The sequence below is a fragment of the Saccopteryx bilineata genome, chromosome 2 (assembly GCF_036850765.1).
Source record: "Saccopteryx bilineata isolate mSacBil1 chromosome 2, mSacBil1_pri_phased_curated, whole genome shotgun sequence".
In the NCBI taxonomy this organism is placed as follows: domain Eukaryota; kingdom Metazoa; phylum Chordata; class Mammalia; order Chiroptera; family Emballonuridae; genus Saccopteryx; species Saccopteryx bilineata.
This window is the reverse complement of record NC_089491.1, coordinates 7,366,019-7,381,182: the sequence shown is the minus strand read 5'-3', so window position 1 is coordinate 7,381,182 and position 15,164 is coordinate 7,366,019. Positions and strand designations below refer to the sequence as shown.

The following is a 15,164-nucleotide window of genomic DNA, read 5'->3' as shown; positions in this document are numbered from 1 at the left end:
AGCGCCTGAGGCAGAGGCCAAGGAGCCATCCTCAGCACCCGGGCCAACTTTGCTCCAATGGAGCTTTGGCTGCAGGAGGGGAAGAGAGAGACAGAGAGGAAGGAGAGGGGGAGGGGTGGAGAAGCAGATGGGCGCCTCTCTTGTGTGCCCTGGCCGGGAATTGAACCCAGGACTCCTGCACGCCAGGCCGACGCTCTACCACTGAGCCAACTGGCCAGGGCTGTTATAACTTTTTTTTTTTGCATTTTTCTGAAGCTAGAAACAGGGAGAGACAGTCAGACAGACTCCCGCATGCACCAGACCGGGATCCACCCGGCACGCCCACCAGGGGCGACACTCTGCCCACCAGGGGGTGATGCTCTGCCTATCCTGGGCGTTGCCATGTTGCGACCAGAGCCACTCTAGTGCCCGAGGCAGAGGCCACAGAGCCATCCCCAGCGCCCGGGCCATCCCTGCTCCAATGGAGCCTCGGCTGCGGGAGGGGAAGAGAGAGACAGAGAGGAAGGCGCCGTGGAGGGGTGGAGAAGCAAATGGGCGCTTCTCCTGTGTGCCCTGGCCGGGAATTGAACCCGAGTCATTCGCACTCTAGGCCGACGCTCTACCGCTGAGCCAACCGGCCAGGGCTGTTATAACTTTTTAATGACTACTAAGGAGCTAGAGCACAGTGTGGGGGCAATAGAAAAAAGGAACCCAGTAAACTTCAGGATCTGGCACCCAGTTAAAACAAAGGTTGTCTTATCTCTAGAGCAGGGGTCCCAAACTTTTTACACAGGGGGCCAGTTTACTGTCCCTCAAACCGTTGGAGGGCCGGACTATAAAAAAAAACACACTATGAACAAATCCCCATGAACACTGCACATATCTTATTTTAAAGTAAAAAAACAAAACGAGAACAAGTACAATATTTAAAATAAATAATTGGCCCTGGCCGGTTGGCTCAGCGGTAGAGCGTCAACCTGGTGTGCAGGGGACCCGGGTTCGATTCCCGGCCGGGGCACATAGGAGAAGCGCCCATTTGCTTCTCCACCCCCTCCCCTCCTTCTTCTCTGTCTCTCTCTTCCCCTCCTGCAGCCAAGGCTCCAATGGAGCAAAGATGGCCCGGGCCCTGGGGATGGCTCCTTGGCCTCTGCCCCAGGCACTAGAGTGGCTCTGGTCGCGGCAGAGCGAAGCCCCGGAGGGGCAGAGCATCGCCCCCTGGTGGGCAGAGCGTCGCCCCATGGTGGGCGTGCCGGGTGGATCCCGGTCGGGCGCATGCGGGAGTCTGTCTGACTGTCTCTCCCCGTTTCCAACTTCAGAAAAATACAAAAAATACAAAAAATAAAAAAATAAAAAATAAATAAATAACAAGTAAATTTAAATCAGCAAACTGACCAGTATTTCAATGGGAACTATGGTCCTGCTTTTGGCTAATGAGATGGTCAATGTCCAGATCCATATTTGTCACTGCTAGCCCGAACAAGTGATAGGATGCGCTTCCGGAGCCATGACGCATACGTTCCATGTAACCGGAAGTAGTACTGTACGTGAGCGACATTGTACTTTACTACTCTCACTGACCACCAATGAAAGAGGTGCCCCTTCCGGAAGTGTGGCGGGCTGGATAAATGGCCTCAGGGGGCCGCATGTGGCCCGCGGGCTGTAGTTTGGGGACCACTGCCCTAGAGCCTCCTCTATGCTGAGAAGTGCCCAAGGAAATCAGCCAGGAGTTGGCCGGAGATGACCTCCCAGGGTTCCGTGAGATTCAGAGAAAACTGTTGGTGTGTTCTGAGTTCACCTGGCAGTCAGGCTCTGGATAGCAACCTTTGTGTATTATATTAAGACCAAAAGTGGTGGAATGGGCTCAGAAAGACAGGTCAAATCCTGACTCTTCCATTATTTTGATTTGGGGGCAAGATTCTTTAACTATGGATTCTTTATTTTGTTTGATTCTCCTGAGTGTAAAATAAGGACATAATACTATTTTCTTTTTTTTTTTTAATTTTTTTTTTAATTTTATTTATTCATTTTAGAGAGGAGAGAGAGAGGGAGAGAGAGACAGAGACAGGGGGGAGGAGCTGGAAGCATCAACTCCCGTATGTGCCTTGACCAGGCAAGCCCAGGGTTTCGAACCGGCGACCTCAGCATTTCCAGGTCGACGCTTTATCCACTGCGCCACCACAGGTCAGGCTATAATACTATTTTCAAAAGGATGATACTTACTGAATGCTCTCAGACGTCTAATGCTCTTAATAAATGATTGCTATTTACAGCTATCCTTCAGTGCACAGAGGGAACAAGACAGGATTTTTTTTCTTTCTTTTTTTTTTAAGTAGAGCACAGTGAGGGAGATGTAGATGAATGCAATTTTATTTATTTGTACTTTTTAAAAATTTTATTTCAGGTGTATTAAATTGTTTATCCTTTACCAGTGGTGGCTCAGTGGATAAGTATTGACCTGGGACACTGAGGTCCCAGATTTGAAACCCCAAGGTCACCAGCTTGAGTGCAGGCTCACCAGCTTGAGCGCAGGGTTCCCAGCTTAAACGTGGGATCATAGACACGACCCCATGGTCACTGGCTTCAGCCCAAAGGTCATTGGTTTGAAGCCCAAAGTCACTGGCTTGAGCAAGGGGTCACTGGCTCAGCTGGAGCCCCCCCCCCCAACTCTGTCAAGGCATATATGAGAAGCAATCAGTAAACAACTAAAGTGCTGCAACTCTGAATTGATGCTTCTCATTTCTCTCCCTTCCTCTCTCTTTCTCTTTCTCCCTCTCACAACGAAAAAATTTAATTTTTTAAAAGAGATAAACAGACAGAAACATCAACCTGTTCCTGCATGTACCCTGACTGGGGATCGAACTTGCAACCTCTGTACATCAGGCAAATACTCTAACCAACCAAGCCATCCGGCCAAGGCAACACCATATTTTGATTGTTTTGGAAACTTCTGTTCCCAGAGGCAGCCTGCCTGGCCCGAGGGCCACAGAGCTTCCTGACCCTGTGACCTTGTGGGTGGGGTGGGAGGAGACTGTTTGCTGTGCTCCACCTTGGCCGTGGCAGGTTCTAGAATGGAGCCAAGTTGCACAGTTGTTAGTAACCCCTCTGGAACTCCAGAAAATTAACAATTTTGGAAGCTGAAGAGGAATGGAAAGGTAGGGTCTGGTGTGTAGAATTTAAGCTAAAATATTGCCATGTAGATCTGTACCTAGGTCTAAATACTGGAGTTCAGCCTGATCCAGCAGTGGCACAGTAGATAGAGCGTCGGACTGGGATGCGGAGGACCCAGCATCTGGTTTGAGCAAGGTTCACCAGCTTGGACCCAAGGTCGCTTGCTTGAGCAAGGGGTCACTTGGTCTGCTGTAACGCCCCTGATCAAGGCACATATGAGAAATCAATCAATGAACATCTAAGGAACCGTAAGAAAGAATTGATGTTTCTCATCTCTCTCTCTCTTCCTGCCTGTCTGTCCCTCTCTCTGACTCTGTCTCTGTCACACACACACACACACACACACACAAAATCAATCAATCAATCAATAGATAGATACTGGAGTTCAGGTAAAAAAATATATATATATTTTTTAAGATAAGATGTTTTTTATTTATTTATTTTTTTAAATTTATTCATTTTTTAGAAAGGAGAGAGAGAGGGAGAGAGGAGAGAGACAGAGAGAGAAGGGGGGAGAAGCAGGAAGCATCAACTCCCATATGTGCCTTGACCAGGCAAGCCCAGGGTTTCGAACCGGCGGCCTCAGCATTTCCAGGTCAACGCTTTATCCACTACGCCACCACAGGTCAGGCCAAAAATATATATATTTTTTACAGGGACAGAGGGATTTATAGGAACAGACAGGAACGGAGAGACATGAGAAGCATCAATCATCAGTTTTTCGTTGAGACACCTTAGTTCAGGGGTCCCCAAACTATGGCCCATGGGCTGCATGCGGCTCCCTGAGGCCATTTATTTGGCCCCAGCTGCACTTCCAGAAGGGGCATCTCTTTCATTGGTGGTCAGTGAGAGGAGCATAGTTCCCATTGAAATACTGGTCAGCTTGTTGATTTAAATTTACTTGTTCTTTATTTTAAATATTGTATTTGTTCCCATTTTTTATTTTATTTTAAAATAAGATATGTGCAGTGTGCACAGGGATTTGTTCATAGTTTTTTTTATAGTCTGGCCATTCAGCGGTCTGAGGGACAGTGAACAGCCCCCCTCTGTAAAAAGTTTGGGGACCCTGCCTGACCTGTGGTGGCGCAGTAGATAAAGTGTCAACCTGGAATGCTGAGCTTGCGGGTTCAAAACCCCGGGCTTGCTTGGTCAAGGCACATATGGGAGTTGATGCTTCCTACTCCTTTCCCCTTCTCTCTCTCCTCTCTCTCTAAAAATGAATAAATAGCCTGACCTGTGGTGGCGCAGTGGGATGGAGCGTCGACTTGGAGCACTGAGGTCGCCGGTTCGAAGCCCTGGGTTTGCCTGGTCAGGGCACATGTGGGAATTGATGCTTCCTGCTCCTCCCCCTTCTCTCCCTCTCTCTCTCTCTCTCTAAAAATCAATAAATAAAATATTTTTAAAAATGAATAAATAAAAATTTTTAAAAAAAGTTTGGGGACCCTGCCTTAGTTGTTCATTGATTGCTTTCTCATATCTGCCCTAACCGTGGGCCTTCAGCAGACCCAGTAACCCCTTGCTCGAGCCAGCGACCTTGGGTCCAAGCTGGTGAGCTTTTTGCTCAAGCCAGATGAGCCCGTGCTCAAGCTGGCAACCTCAGGGTCTCAAACCTGGGTCCTTCACATCCCAGTCTGACGCTCTATCCACTGCACCACAGCCTGATCAGGCAAGTAAAAATTTTTAAATGTTTATTTTTATTGATTTTAAGGAGGGAGAGAGCAGGAGAGAGACAGGAACATCTGTTCCTGTTGGTGCCCTGACTGGGGATTGAACCAGCAACGTCTGTGCTTCAGGATGATGCTCTAACCCAGTGGTTCTCAAACTTTTTTAGGTCGTGGTGCATTTAAAATCCTACAAATAATTGTAGGTGCACTATATACAAATTTCTGAAAAATATGTTATAATAATTAAGTCAAACATTAAAGAAAAAAATATAAAGTCCAAGCATGCTTTAATGGTAATTAAACAAAATAAATAAGGCAAAATTAAATTTATTTTGACATTAAAAAACATTTTGTGGGCCCTGGCCGGTTGGTTCAGTGGTGGAGCGTTGGCCTGGCGTGCAGAGGTCCCGGGTTCGATTCTCGGCCAGGGCACACAGGAGAGGCGCCCATCTGCTTCTCCACCCCTCCCCCTCTCCTTCCTCTTTGTCTCTCTCTTCCCCTCCCGCAGCCAAGGCTCCATTGGAGCAAAGATGGCCCGGGCGCTGGGGATGGCTCCTTGGCCTCTGCCCCAGGCGCTGGAGTGGCTCTGATTGAGGCAGAGCATCGCCCCCTGGTGGGCAGAGCGTCGCCCCCTGGTGGGCGTGCCCGGTGGATCCCGGTCCGGCGCATGCCGGAGTCTGTCTGACTGTCTCTCCCCGATTCCAGCTTTAGAAAAATACAAAAAAACCCAAAACAAAACAAAACAAAAAAACATTTTGTGCCTGACCAGGAGGTGGTGCAGTGAATAGAGCATCGGACTGTGATGCCAAGGACCCAGGTTCGAGACCCCGAGGTCACCAGCTTGAGTGTGGGCTCATCTGGCTTGAGCAGAGCTCACCAGCTTGGACCTAAGGTCGCTGGCTGGAGCAAGGGGTTACTAGGTCTGCTGAAGGCCCGCAGTCAAGGCACATATGAGAAAGCAATCAGTGAACAACTAAGGTGTCGCAATGAAAAACTGATGATTGATGTTTCTCATCTCTTTTCATTCCTGTCTGTCCTTATCTATCCCTCTCTGACTTTCTCTCTATCTCTGTAAAAACAAAAACAAAAACAAAACATTTTGTTACATTTTTTAAACATTTTTTTAGATAGATATTATTTATTAATTTTGAGAGAGAGAGAGAAGGGGGAAGAGCAGGAAACATCAACTTTGATATGTGCCTTTACCAGGCAAGCCCAGGACTTCAAACCGGCGACCTCAGGGTTCCAGGTTGACACTTTATCCACTGAGCCACCACAGATCAGGCTGTTACATTTTTTTTTTTCAAAAAAAATTTTTTTTAATTTTTTATTTATTCATTTTAGAGAGGAGAGGGAGAGACAGAGAGGAGAGACAGAGAGAGAGAAGTGGGGGAGGAGCTGGAAGCATCAACTCCCATATGTGCCTTGACCAGGCAAGCCCAGGGTTTCGAACCGACGACCTCAGCATTTCCAGGTCGACACTTTATCCACTGTGCCACCACAGGTCAGGCTGTTACATTTTTTGAGTTATGCTTTTTAGAATTCATAAAAAAGAGGGGTTAAAAAATAAAATGACAAAAAGTTATCTTATATATATATATATGTATACACACACACACACACACATTTTTAGTAAGATTTAGTAAATTCGGCAGGTCCTGGTGCAAATGTGTTAAGTTTTTTTATTCTTGTGTTTATGAGAAACATGAGCTTGATGTGTCCTAGCAATTTCTTCAAATATTTGGGCAAATATTTGAAAGGCAAACTCACATTTCCTCGTCAATACATTGAAGAATTCCTCTCTTTTTACTCTTAATTGTGTTGAGTGTAGAAAATCCTAATTCACATAAATAGGATGTTGAAAATTGTAGTAAAATGTTCAAAGCTTTTTTTTTTTACAGGGACAGAGAGAGAGTCAGAGAGAGGGATAGACAGGGAAAGGCAGACAGGACCGGTGAGAGATGAGAAACATCAATCATCAGTTTTTTGTTGCCGTTGCGACTCCTTAGTTGTTCATTGATTGTTCCCTCACATGTGCCTTGACCGTGGGCCTTCAGCAGACCGAGTAACTCCTTGCTCAAGCCAGCAACCTTGGGTCCAAGCTGGTGAGCTTTTTGCTCAAGCCAGATGAGCCTACGCTCAAGCTGGCGACCTCGGGGTCTCGAACCTGGGTCCTCCACATCCCAGTCTGACGCTCTATCCACTGCGCCACCGCCTGGCCAGGTGCCACATATTCTTCTTTTATAAAAATCCAAAAGGCTTCAAGACACAATTCCTTATGTGTAATCATCAATCCAAAATCCCTACCATTCATATCATCTTAACTTTATACCAAACAAAAGATAAAAGAAACTTGCCTCCAGTCTTTCCGGGGAACATGGGGGGTAGTTTAAACAATCCAGCAACACAGTTTAACAACCTTTTGCAACCTAATCAGGCAAGTGAGGTGGGGGGTTGGGCACACTGTCAGCTTACAGCCAATTCCCCACTTCTCTGTCCCCCAAAAATCTAAACTTCAAAAACCCTGTTGGTTTTTTGGTCCCCAACAGGCACATATTTCTCTGAAATACCATAGGGCACACCTGGAAATCTTCTAGGGTGCACCAATGCGCCCTGGTGCACACTTTGAGAACCACTGCTCTAACCAATTGAGGTACCTGGCTGGACTCAGGTAGTTTTGTGTTTTTTTTGTTTTTTTTTTTTAATTTATTCACTTTAGAGAGGAGAGTGAGAGAGAGAAGGGGGAGGAGCAGGAAGCATCAACTCCCATATGTGCTTTGACCAGGCAAGTGCAAGGTTTTGAACTGGCGACCTCAGTGTTCCAGGTTGACGCTTTATCCACTGCACCACCACGGGTCAGGCTGGTCTCGGGTAGTTTTTAAAACAATGTAATATATAGCCTGACAGGTGGTGGCATAGTTGGTAGAGCGTCGGACTGGGATGCGGAAGACCCAGGTTCGAACTCTGAGGTTGCTAGCTTGAGCGCGGGCTCATCTGGTTTGAGCAAAGCTCACCAGCTTGGACCCAAGGTTGCTGTCTTGAGCAAGGGGTTACTCGGTCTGCTGTAGCCCCACAGTCAAGGCACATTTGAGAAAGCAATCAATGAACAATTACGGAGTCGCAATGAAAAACTGATGATTGATGCTTCTAATCTCTCTCTGTTCCTGTCTGTCCCTATCTATCCCTCTCTGACTCTGTCTCTGTAAAAAAAAAAGAAGAAAAAACCCACAATGTAATATATTCATAAGGTTTAAAATTCAAATTGTGTAGCAGGGTAAAGAGTAAAACATCTCCCTCTATCCTGTCCTCTCACTTCTCATTACCCAGTCACCTCCCCAGGGATGGCGGGGTAGGCACCTTCCTAGGGGTCCTTCTGTTAATTGCTTGCGCCCTAGGTTCACTGGGAAAAGAGGGAAAGTGTATTTTGTTTCTATCCTCCTTTTATACAAATAGTAATGTTAGCTACTTGATTTAGGACTTTTTTTTTTTTTTTTTACTTCATCATAGCTCTGGTTCTCTACTTGTTTTGTGGATTGTAGAGTATTTCAGAAGCCTAAAGAAATTAGGTTGTTTCCATTCTTTTGCTTCTACAATGTTGCGATGAATTACCTTGTATGGGTATCATTTTTTTTTTTACTTTTTTTTTTTTAATTAATTTTTAGAGAGGAGAGAGAATGAGAGAGAGAGAGAGAGAGAGAGGGGGGAGGGAGGAGCAGGAAGCATCAACTCCCATATGTGCCTTGACCAGGCAAGCCCAGGGTTTTGAACCGGCGACCTCAGCATTCCAGGTTGACGCTTTATCCACTGTGCCACCACAGGTCAGGCGGTATCATTTTTTTAAAATTTTTATTTTATTTATTCATTTTAGCTAGCGAGGAGAGAGAGAGAGGAGAGAGAGACAGAGAGAGAGAAGGGGGGGAGGAGCTGGAAGCATCAACTCCCATATGTGCCTTGACCAGGCAAGCCCATGGTTTCGAACCGGCGACCTCAGCATTTCCAGGTTGACGCTTTATCCACTGCGCCACTACAGGTCAGGCTGTATGGGTATCATTTCATAGTGGAACAATGAAATTTCTGGGTCAAAGTTATGTGTTTTTGCATTAAAGAAAAAAATTTTAGGGCCCTGGTTGTGTAGCTCAGTTGGTTCGAGCATCGTCCCCATATACCAAAGTTGTGGGTTTGAGTCCTAGTCAAGGCACATACAAGAATCAACCAGTGCACGCATAAATAAGTGGAACAACAAATCACTGTTTCTGCCTGACCTGTGGTGGCGCAGTGGATAAAGCGTCGACCTGGAAATGCTGAGGTCGCCGGTTTGAAACCCTGGGCTTGCCTGGTCAAGGCACATATGGGAGTTGATGCTTCCAGCTCCTCTCCCTTCTCTCTCTCTCTGTGTCTCTCTCTCCTCTCTCTCCTTCTCTGTCTCTGTCTCTCCTCTCTAAAAATGAATAAATGAAATAAATAAATAAATAAAATAAAAAAACCCACAAATCACTGTTTCCTTATCCCTGCAAATTCTTTTTGCTCTCTGAAATCAATAATTACAAAATTCAGCCCTGGTCAGATAGCTTGGTTGGTTGGAGCATCGTCCAGAACCACTGAAGTTGCCAGTTTGATCCCCTATTCGGGGCACATACAGGAACATATGGATGTTCCTCTCTCTCTTTCTCTCTCTCTCTCTCCCTCCCTTCTTCTCTCCATCAAATCAATCAATAAAATATTTTTTTTAATTTAAAGAATAAAACCACAAATAAACATAGTATTTGTTGCCCTGTCAGGTTAGCTCAGTTAGAAGCTGGCTGATACGCCCAGAAATCTATAGCCAGGACATCTGCTCTGTCTTCTGGTACATATCCTGTTCCTTCTCATTGACCGCCTGTCACCTAGACCTTCTGTGGTCTGGAGTTTAACTGACTCCCACTTTCACTAAGAGAGTTTTCACTTCTGTTTTTGGCCAATTTCTGGGGTGGAAAACTGGGAAAAAATAACCCTTTTCCCCTCAAATTGAAAAGCCTAAAGCAAAGAGGCAGGTGTTTTTATCATCCATGTTACAGATGTCAACTCTGAGACTTCGGGCTGATCACTCCTCTATGAGAGAAATCCCACAGTCCTCGTTCCAGCCGTCACTCAGTTCTTTTCCTCATGACCTGAGGCAAATCACTTCTCTCAGGTCTCAGCTTGTCCATCTGTAAAACCAAGACACCGTGACTTTCAAAATGTCTTAGCAGGAGCCCCAAGTCCCTCTGAAACAAAGAAGGGCGGGACGGAGGGGAGCGAGATGCGATGGCGGAGTTCTTCCACCAGGGAGAACCCAGCTTTTTACCGGTATCAACATCATTGACTCATGCCTGATATTTATTTTGTTAGGAGGCTAATTGATGGGAAAAACAAACAGAAAAAAAAAAGGAAAATCACTGTACTATCTCAGATGTTGCAAACTCATGGCCCATAGACTAGAAGTAGCCTGGACACATATTTCATTTAATCCACAAAATATGTTTTTAAAGTGTTTAATTATTAATTATTGTTGTGTGTGTGTGTGTGTGTATATATATATATATGGACAGAGAGACAGAGAGAGGGATAGATAGGGACAGACAGGAACAGCAAGAGATGAGAAGCATCAATCATCAGTTTTTTGTTGCAACATCTTAATTGTTCATTGATTGCTTTCTCATATGTGCCTTGACTGCGGGCCTTCAGCAGACCTAGTGACCCCTTGCTCGAGCCAGCGACCTTGGGTCCAAGCTGGTAAGCTTTTTGCTCAAGCCAGATGAGCCCACGCTCAAGCTGGGTCCTCCGCATCCCAGTCCAGCGCTCTATCCACTGCACCACCGCCTGGTCAGGCAAATTATTGTTAATTTCAAAAAAAATCCATAGATTTCTCATTAAAAATGTGTATCTCTGGTTTCTCTTTAGAAAAAAAAATCAGATCTGGCCACATGGGGTTCATGAGTTACACAGGTACAGGAGGCATCAGATCCAGAAACCACATGGCCAGGGCTCCAGGGGCCCCTGGTGCCCCCTTCCAGGGACATCCTGCCCCAAGGCAAGGGTAACCACACTCAGAATATAACAGCATAGGCTAGGTTTGCCTGTTTTTGTACTTTACATGAATAAAATCATACCACCTGTCCTATTTTGTGTTACGTTTTCCACTCAACATTAAATTGCAGGCTGCATTCACAGCATGGCAGAGAGGTGTAATTCATTTGTTTCATTGTTCTATCATATTATATCAAAATCTCACAATATATTCATCTGACCATTGAAAGACATTTCTGTTGTTTCCAATTTGGCTTTTATGAGTCTCCCAGCTACACTCACACTAAGACTAATCGCACATATAGGATGGGACAAAAGTAGGTTTCCAGTTATATGTGAAATACTTCATTTTATTTTTTTTTAATGGGGAGAGTGCAAACGCAGTCACCCACTACCACAAATTATACAATCAAGTTTCCCACAGTTGGGGAAATCGCAGGGGTCAGCACATCCGGAGTGCAATGGATAAGCCTCGCCCTGGGAAAACCACCTTTGTGATCATGGTATCTCCCCTGCCAGGTAAGTATGAAACACTTCATTCTTATATCAATCTTTATTCATTATGGTATCATTTTCCATATGGTATTGGTACACAGAGGTATGCATGCCTGTTGGGGAGATAGCCCATCATGGAACTGCTGAGGGACAGACAGAGTGACTCAGCATGGAATTCAACTTGATTAGGGCTGGGACAGTTTTCCAGAGTGGTTGTACCAATTCACCTTCCACTAGTTCTTGCAAATCCCACTCATTTGCCTTTCTCATAATTATTACTTGACAGGGCCCAAAAGGTATTGGGGTTTGTGACTCCCAGACAAGCAAGATACCTGCAACAAGTTCTTGGAACTCCTAACATTTTATCCCTTTCTGAAAGGAATGAAGAATAATGAATGGCTGCTCTCCAGGGTACCTGTTTTCCCATCTTTCCTTCATTATGTGTGTGTGTTTGTTTTTTAATTTTTAGAGGAGAGAAGAAGGCGAAGAAAGAGAGGGAGGAAAGGGGGAGAGAGAGAGAGAGAGAGAGAGAGAAACATCGATTTGTTGTTCCACTTATTTATTCATTCACTGGTTGATTCTTGTGTGTGTCCTGATCAGGCATTGATCCCGCAACCTTGATAGATTGGGAAGGTGCTCTAACCAACTGAGCTACCAGGCTTCCTTTGTGATTCTTGATCAGGAGTCCTTTATTCACTTATCCTTCCAAGCTGAGACCTGGAGGTTAGGAATGAGCGGGACTGGAGGCGGTGGGGGTGGAGAGGGACTAGAGAATGTTCCAGGCTGAGATAAGGCAAGCTCAGATTTAAGTTTTCTGGAAGCCAAAGGAAAAGAAGAAGAGAAGTTGTCAGCACTGCCTACCCAGGGGATTTGGGAAAGGACTGGGGGTTGGGCTGCTGGTGTTTCTAGTCAAGACCGGGAGGGTCCTAGAGAGCCGGGACTGCTTCCCATAGGAAATACGGTACCTCCCCCGCCCACTCAATGCCTAGAAGGCCCCCAGAGGAGTGCAGGGAGAAACTAAAAGAAGTTGATCTTGATTGGAGGGTGAGTGAAAGGGATGAGGCTGGGGGAGGGGGGAAATGAGGTGTGTGTCCCACTGTCATGTAAATATCCTCTCCAGGCAGGGCAGCCAAGGCTGATTTAAACCTCCCGCACCTGGGGCGGTCTCAGTTCCTAGAGCTTCTTCCAGCCTTGCAACTTCCCTTCGGTCGGATTCTCGGACTTTCCTCACAGCATGGCTCCCAAACGCCAGCCTTCGCTCCCATCTCAGACGAAGAAACCGAGACTGCCTCCTGCCCCCAAGCCGGAGAAGAAGTCAGTCTCTCAGGACTTGCCAAAAGGAGGTATGTCCGTCCCTACATTACATTTTATTGGAGATTTAAGGGATTTGCAAGGATTGACGCCGAAGGATTGTTTTTTTCTCTAGTCTGTTTTGGGAGTTTTGAGGTGTGACCCCAAACTCCCCCGGAGGGTGTTAAGCACAGTGTGAGTGGGTGAGGTTTCTGCGAAGGCAGAATGAAGCGGGGAAATGGAAAGACCTGCGCACGTGCGAACTCGTCCCTGCCCCCACACCAACACCTACCCTGAGTCTGTCTCCTAGCCCCTAAACACTTCTTGTGGCTTCCCTATCTTCGTATGTGGCACTACCAGCCAGCCCGAGGCTGGGGAGCCACATGTGACCCCTTTCCTCTCTTTTTCTCTTCCACACCGCCTCAGATCTTTAAATCTCGGTGGTCCTGCCTCCTCAATCTCTCATATCCCCCCCACCCATTTCCTGCTGCTGCTGCCTGGTCACAATTCTGGTCACCTCCTCCTCGGCTAGCTTCCAGTTTCCTCCTCCTCCTCCCATCCAGCCCGGGCAAAGCCAGTCACGTGACTCCCTGGCTTAAACCCCTTCCTCTTTCTAGCCTTCCCATTGCCCTCAGGTATGGAGTGAGATTTTTGGGGGGACCGGCCACCTGGTCCCTGCCCATCTCTCCAGGTCGATGTTCCCTCTAGCACCTTTTACCTCTGTTTACCTCTTGGGGCTGTCTTTACTCTCTCAGCAGGGACCTGGACACCCACTTGTCCTTTGCCTGATCACTCCCCTCTCCTTACCTGTTCGTACCTCCTTGTTTTCCAGCTCTCTGCTGAAAAGTCACTTCTTGCACGCACGCAAGCACACGTTCTCCTCTGAGCTGCAGCTGCTGGCTCCCCTTCTGCCCTCGCGCGCTGCGCCCGGAGCCACCCCAATGTGGCCCTTACATCATTACTTTGTAATTGTTTCATGTTTGCTTCTCCCCGCCCACTAACCATTAACTGGAAGGTGAGGGCGGCGTTTTGCAGACACATAGCTTGGAAATGGACACAAAGTGGATTGTTCTGGTGACCAGGACCCGCTGCTAGAGTGGAGTGGGGATGTGGTAGGGCCTTCATGTGGGCTGGGTTTGGATAGATGGCAGGCAGGATAGCATTGCCTGGCCTGGAACAATGTGACAGCAGGCTGGCTGGCTCAGTGGAAGAGGGGCTTGGGGGGTTGTGAATCTTACCCATTTGCAGACTTGGCTGAGATAGAAGGAACAAGGAGTCTTCATCGCAGTGCACCTAGAGATGTGCTGGGTGACTGACAATCTTGTTTTCACCTGGCCTTAGTCCAGTGGGATACAGAGACTTCCTGTCGAGCTGATGGCCCGGTGTGGTAAAGCTGGAAGCCCAGGCTTTGGAATCCAGCTCTGTATGGCTGTGTGACTTGTTGGGCAAGTGACATAGCCTGTGTTTCGTACCTCTTCTGTAAAATGGGCTCAACAGTACCTGTCTCTTAGGCTTACTGTGAGGCTTAAAGAGAAATAAACACTTGAGACAGCAATTGGTTTTGAGATGGGTAATAAGTTTCTTCTGACTGTGAGTAGCAACATGTGGATGAGTCTTCCTGGTCTTCCATTGAGCTTCCTGAGAGAATTAATGGGACCAGACGGTGCACCAGATAACAATTCATGCCATTCACTGGGCACTGATCTTCCAGGCACTGTGCTAAGCACTTTTCTATCAGTCAGCCTTCACAACAGCAGCATGCTGTGGATAGTAACCCCATGTTATTTTATTTATTTATTACAGAGACAGAGAGAGAGTCAGAGAGAGGGATAGACAGGGACAGACAGACAGGAACAGAGAGATGAGAAGCATCAGTCATTAGTTTTTCGTTGCACATTGCTACACCTTAGTTGTTCATTGATTGCTTTCTCATATGTGCCTGACCGCTGGCCTTCAGCAGATCGAGTAACCCCTTGCTTGAGCCAGCGACCTTGGGTCCAAGCTGGTGGGCTTTTGCTCAAACCAGATGAGCCCGCGCTCAAGCTGGCGACCTTGAGGTTTCGAACCTGGGTCCTTGGCATCCCAGTCCGACGCTCTATCCACTGCGCCACCGCCTGGTCAGGCCCCATGTTATTTTGATTTATTTATTTTTAAGTGGGATTGGGGTGGGGAAGGAGAGAGGAGAAGCATCAACTGGCAGTTGCAGCCCTTTAGTTGTTCATTGATTGTATGTGCCTTGACCTGGGCGCTCCAACTGAGCCAGTGACCCCTTGCTCGCTCAAGCCAGCGACCTTGGGATCATGTTGATGACCCCATACTCAAGCTAGTGACTCCGTGCTCAAGCTGGATGAGCTTGTGCTCAAGTTGACTACCTCGGGCTTTTGAACCTGGGACCTCAGCATCCCAGGCTGAAGCCCTATCCACTGTGCCACAAAGGGTCAGGCTGTAACACCCTCCCTCATTTTGCAGATCAGATAAAGAAGGCTCAGAGAGAGAGAAATGGGTGTGCATGTGTGTATGGAG

At 46.9% G+C, this 15,164-nt stretch overlaps 1 long non-coding RNA gene and 1 other non-coding gene across 3 annotated transcripts; both read right to left on the bottom strand.

Annotated features, from left to right (window-relative positions):
* Positions 1–9,726: 9,726 nt before the first annotated feature.
* Positions 9,727–13,581, bottom strand: LOC136323961 (uncharacterized). Of its 2 annotated transcripts, none has more exons than XR_010729035.1 (3): positions 13,449–13,581; positions 12,507–12,643; positions 9,727–9,997 (listed from the first exon to the last, which is right to left on the bottom strand). It is a non-coding gene; the product is annotated as an uncharacterized lncRNA (long non-coding RNA). The 2 variants fall into 2 exon arrangements; XR_010729034.1 differs by lacking the exon at positions 9,727–9,997 and adding an exon at positions 11,906–12,165.
* LOC136327643 (U1 spliceosomal RNA) lies at positions 11,220–11,383 on the bottom strand. Its single transcript, XR_010729823.1, has one exon. It is a non-coding gene; the product is annotated as a U1 spliceosomal RNA (small nuclear RNA).
* Positions 13,582–15,164: the final 1,583 nt, after the last annotated feature.